Source organism: Phyllostomus discolor, chromosome 10, assembly GCF_004126475.2.
Source record: "Phyllostomus discolor isolate MPI-MPIP mPhyDis1 chromosome 10, mPhyDis1.pri.v3, whole genome shotgun sequence".
NCBI lineage: Eukaryota > Metazoa > Chordata > Mammalia > Chiroptera > Phyllostomidae > Phyllostomus > Phyllostomus discolor.
This window is the reverse complement of record NC_040912.2, coordinates 12,830,967-12,836,567: the sequence shown is the minus strand read 5'-3', so window position 1 is coordinate 12,836,567 and position 5,601 is coordinate 12,830,967. Positions and strand designations below refer to the sequence as shown.

Sequence of the window (5,601 nt, the reverse complement as noted above, 5' to 3'; positions counted from 1 at the left end):
CAAAAGATTGTGGAATGAATGCATGAATTTAGTAGTTTGCTGTTTCTATTGCTTACTTGCATTGTATCAACCAGGAAACTTTGAAGAAACCATTCTTTTGCTCAGCATTCAATTCTACCCAGGGACAAAAGTGGCCAGTAGACTCCAATAGCAAAATAGTCCCCAAAGCCATGCTACCACAGGACCTTGGAAACCAAGCTCGCATGCTAAGGACAGACTGAAGGTTTGCACTCAGTGAAGCCCTAATTATGTTCAGGGCTTTTCACTTTGAGTCTACCCTCCCAGGCTTTGTACCACGCCAGAGTCGGGTAACTGAGGGGGTACCAACAGGGCACCGCTGCTGAGATCATAAACCCTGATCCAGACTGCCCGAGTCTGCACCTCGCTTCTGCCACCGACTAGCTGTGCGCCTTGGGTGAGTTATCATGCCTCAGTTTCCTCTTCTGTAAGATGGGAATGGTAGGAACCGTACTGACCTCGGAGTCAATGATTTCACATACGTGAGTGCTTACAACAGCACCTGGCACAAATTGAGTACTGTTTAACTACTATCTACTTTTCTTTTTGGTATTTTTCCTATTCAGTGGGGAACAAGAGGCATACCTGAGGCACAAAGCAGAGAAGTCATTTCTGGGGTGGCTTCTTGCTGCAGCGAAGCCACCGTCTGCTCCCCTCGTGCCCATGTGATGAATCCACAGATCAGAATTATGGGCCCTGTGTCTAATAGTGTGGGGGTCTGCCGAAGAGACATCTCCCTTCTGCCTGGTTCCTCTATGGCTAAAAGGGCCACGAATCTATTACGCTTACAGGACAGTGAACAATGAGCTCTGCTTCCGTCTTTCCCTGCCCATAGCTTTGGTTATTTGTAAGATTCCTGGGTCTGGAAGGGTGACCCATGAAATCTCCCTGTGCAGACAGCCCACATGATTAAGAGAAATTTAAATCAGATAATATGAAGTTTAGCTAAAAAGTAGGTCCTGCAATTACATGTTAACTAGATGTTGGGCTCCTATCTCCTGTGGGTCCCAGGGAATAGGTGTGCACCCCTCACCCCACTATTCAAAGAACATTTGGAAGCACTTGGGAGTTCTTTGAAATAAGCATTCTCAGAAGTGCAATGTTACCTGCAGTCCTAGAATTTTGCTGCTAGAAGATGGGATTAGACATGGCAGACAGGTAAGGAGCCAGCAATGTGGTTCCCTAGCTCCTCATAGATTTTCTAGTACCCCACATTTCCCAGCCTTTGCAAATGAAAATAAAAATGCTTTTAGAAAAGAGAAAGCCTACCAATGTTTCATGATCGATAGTTTCTATTGCACCTACACTTTGTTTTATTCCTTTGAAATGCTGGAAGCAAAGACAGGAGGGCCTGGGCCATGCAAAGCGAGCTGCTGGCGAAGGGGTCCTTCGGCCTGGCGCCCCCAGCTCTAATACCACCCTGTGCCCCCAGTGCTCCCCGCTCTCCCTTTCCTGGCATGTTTTCCATCCTTCTATTTTATATTTCCATCGTCTGCCTCTGGCAGAATGACCAAGAGGAGCAAGAGTGTGTTTTTTTTTTTTTCCTCACTGTTGCATCCTTAGCATCTAGAGTAACACCTGCTACTTGGGAGGTGATGGGACACACCGGTTGCTGAGTGACTGAGGTCTGAGTTCAAGGTCTACAGTAAACACCCCAGACTACCCATTTTCCTAGTTCCTCCTCCCTCATCTTTGCCCCCCGGGGACACCATAGTCCTCCTGTCCTGTCAGTCCTTTTAGCCACCAGCAGCCACAGGCAGGGGACAAAGCTAAGGGCTTTAAGCAAACCATTTAAGCATAAAATCAAATCACAGTCATGGCAGGGACTCCACATCTCACCTTTCTTTGGAGACTCCGAGCTCACCTCTGCGTGGGTGAGGCTCTCCCGGTCAACCTCTCTACCCACACCCTCCCAGGGCCACCTGCATTCTCTCACAAAGTCGGTTTAAGTTTTGTTGGAGGTCGGCACTTTCAGAGTATCTCATGGACACATGTAGACACAAAAACCAAGGGGAAGGATCCTTTTTTACAAGCAAGCACATCTTACATCTCAAATGGATACAAGGACATGAGTTTGAGTCACTTTATTTTACTGCACAAATATAATTCAGCCATCTCATGGGTCAAGGATTGAGAAACAGAAGCAAGAGTTACTGACGGAAAGGTGGGAGAACAGGTAATGGCTGCGGAAAGGAGAATACAGGCTGGCTTACCATCAGGACACACCGCTGCTGTGAAGAGCCACTGCTACGCTCTAATATCCAGCAACTCATTGCTCCCCCTCCCACCCCACCCCACCCCACCCCGAACCCGCCCAGTAGGTCCTTCCCCGTTATCATCCCTCTCTGAATAAGCCAACTGGAATGTAAGCAAGTAGAAAGATGGTGACTTTTTAAAAAAAAATCAAGAACCTCACCCTGGCTGGCGTAGCTCAGTGGATTGAGCGTGGGCTGCAAACCAAAGAATCGCAGGTTTGATTCCCAGTCAGGGCACATGCCTGGGTTGCAGGCCACGGCCCCCAGCAACCGCACATTGATGTTTCCCTCTTTCTCCCTCCCTTCCCTCTCTAAAAATAAATAAATAAAATCTTTTAAAAAAAGAAAGTTGTTAGCAAATATATGTTTTTAAAAAATCAAGAACCTCTCAGAGACACAACTAGGCAACCCCAAAGCCTCACAGCATCGCACAAATTGGGTCAAAAGTGAGTCTCTCCCTCATCTGACTGTCAGCAACATGGCCCAGAGATCGTTTCCTTCTTGCTCACCAACCACCGTGTGTCCAGTGCTGGCACCCAGCGGGCTCTCCATAAATATTTGTTGCATAAGTGCTGTTGTTAATAGGGAATTTTTGTAATTCCTTGGATCAATCAGCTCCCCAGCCAAAAGCTCATAGAATCAAACTAGGTCAATGTCGATGGCACAGGGCTGGAATTCGGCGCCAGTCACTGGCCCATTGCACAGAGCAGGCTATTGATAGAAACTTCCCACCAAAACCCACATTCCAGGAGGGATGAGAAGAGCAGTGTCTCCACGCAGTTTCCCTACCACCCCAAAGTGTAAAAACACCCCCACCAGCTAATCAAACCTACTTTTAAAAATAAACGTGAACTGGACCTAAACCAGAAACAGATATGAGAACAGATTGCCAAACTGAATCCTTGAAGGATCTCATTAACCTTTTCCTTGAGCAAAAGCACCATAACCCATGGCTTTGTACATACATTATTGCCTTCTAAGGTGGACTTTAAATCCCCATAAGGCACTGCACCCCACACCCGTTGCTAAACCTGTGGCTCTCTTCGCTCAGTAAGTGAGGCTGATTTTTGAGTATCTCTTAAATAACCTTGAAAAGCCCAAATCTTTAAAAAAGCAGAACAAAAATACTCTGCAGTAAGAAGTCCACCAAGGTAAGATGCAGCATGGGAGATCAGGGTTGATTTTGTTTCCATTTCCGTGGTTTAACCCAAAGGCTTCCCAGGAGTTGACCAAGTTCCTGGAGCCGCGCTTGGACCCCACTCGGGCCTCGCCCCTCCCCCAAGGGAAAGGCGCAGCGACGTGGCCACCAGGGTTATCCTGTCATCTGGAGGATGAAGGCATCCGAAGCCCTTGGGGCGATGGGGGTGGGGGTGGCGGCGGCGGCGACGACCACAGCCTCTAGAGACAAAGTTCTGTAGTGCACTGACTTCTATCATATTCAGAGTCGGAGTGTCTCAGAACTTTGCCTCAAAAGACCAAACAGACCGTCTTCCTCCAGAAGCTTCTTCCTGCAGGTGTGCTCCCCCCACCCCCAACTAAGACAAAGAAGAATAACTCTTTAAAAGCAATTTAGCTCAGGATGCGACCGATAATGGAACGGGTCATTAATTATGGAAAGTTACTGCAGCAGTCAGCAGGAGCAAATGCCCAACAGAAATGGTGTTTTAACAGCCCGGTTGGACAAATTCTGGTCGCAATGTCACAGCGAGCGGCTGCAGAAATCACACCCTGCCTCTCCTCCCCACCCATCCGCGATCAGAACCCATCCTCGGTCGAACCCCACCTCCTCCACGGTCCGCTATTCAACTTTGGCAAACTGCAAAACTCACTCTAACTTGTGGCAACTTTTTACCTTCCTGTCTGGAAAGTTGGTGGGGGAGGGGGCCGCACGAAGAAGACTTTTTGGAGCTATAAGAGTTTAAAAAAAGCAAAAACAAAAAAAAAACGGGGGGTGCGCGAAAACAGGCCCCGGGAAATGCCCCGCAGATGGGACGGCCCAGGAAAGCAAGGCTTTGCGGGGCCTTGAAGCGTCTCCCCTTCCTCCAGCCATTCCCACCACTTCATTCCCGGTCTTCCCGCAGTCGGTTGGCCTCAGAACTCGGGTCTATGCAGTCCTCTCCCCTCCGCTCCACCCACCCACCCACTGAAAGCTTCCCTTCATCTGCACACAACCTTGCCCCTTCTACTGTGCCCCAACACTGCCCCTCTGCTCTTAGTTCCTGCCCTGCACCCCCAGGCAGCGAGTGCGACCACCCCCCCTCCCAAGCCTGCAGCCCCCTCCCGCACCGAACAGCTGTTGCACCCGTGCAACAGGTCTGGAAAGTGTCTTCTCCATCTACCTCCCCCCCCCCCAACCTCCCGGCACCGTCCCCTCCCCTACAACTCCCCAGAGCCGGGCCGGAGGTGCAGTGGGCAGAGTCCCCCGGCCAGGGAGCACACTCGGCTGGCGAAGTGCGGGGCCCGAAGTGCGGGGCGCTCAGAGGCTGCCGGGACTGGAGGCGGGTGGTCGCACTCCCTCGGCCGGGGTGCCTTCCCGTGTGGCCCCGTCTGCGCCCGCTGCAGGCTCTCCTGCCTGTCCCTCCAGCGCCGGTCACCAGGCATGCCCCGGCGGGCTCCCCCCCTGGCGCTCCGCTCTGCTCCCTTCCATCTTGACTTTTGCCGACGTGGAAATTTTGGGTTTGGAGACGACCTGCGCTCTTATTGGCTGCCGGCGGGCGGGGTCGGAGGTCACGGCTGCTCTCGCTATTCCGCGCCAAGGGGAGCTGCACAGCCGCTGGTGTCAAGTCAGCAGGTTCCCTCCGCCTCCCCTGGGGTCACGTGCACCCCTGGCCGACCCAGGAGCCGCCTCCTTATGCAAAGAAACCGCTGGCGCCTGGATGGGGGCTAAGGAGGGGGCGGGGAGTGGGCGAGAGTGGGCGGGGCCCGAGGGGCGCGGCTGGCCGGCTGGGCAAGGGGAGGAGCTGGGAGGGGCGGGGCACTCCAGGTGGCCACCTGGCTTGGGGTCCTGCTCCTCCCTCCTGCCACCCTGCCCCTTCTTCTTCTGGCAACAATCTGCTGGACCTTGTCCCCCCGCAGCCCCACCGGGCCTAAGGAACACACGTTTTGCAAGGTGCCTCTCAATAACCACTAACATCGGAGCTCTCCTTCCATGAGACCCCATCGAGCCCAGGTTGGGCCCAGGTCTCCCTCGGGCTGGGGAAGAGGAAGCCGCCACGCTGCCAGCAGAGCAGAGAATGAAATGGAAACCTTGGGGAAGGCAGTTTCCTCTTGTGGCAGGGAGTTGACAGAACTAATAGCGCGATTCCCAGTAAGAGAATTCTAGGACAAA

General features: G+C 52.3%; 1 long non-coding RNA gene across 1 annotated transcript; it reads right to left on the bottom strand.

The window, feature by feature from the left end:
- Window positions 1–561: 561 nt before the first annotated feature.
- Window positions 562–3,686, bottom strand: LOC118497041. Its single transcript, XR_004899587.1, has 2 exons — window positions 2,659–3,686; window positions 562–2,429 (listed from the first exon to the last, which is right to left on the bottom strand). It is a non-coding gene; the product is annotated as an uncharacterized LOC118497041 (long non-coding RNA).
- Between the last annotated feature and the right edge of the window lie 1,915 nt (window positions 3,687–5,601).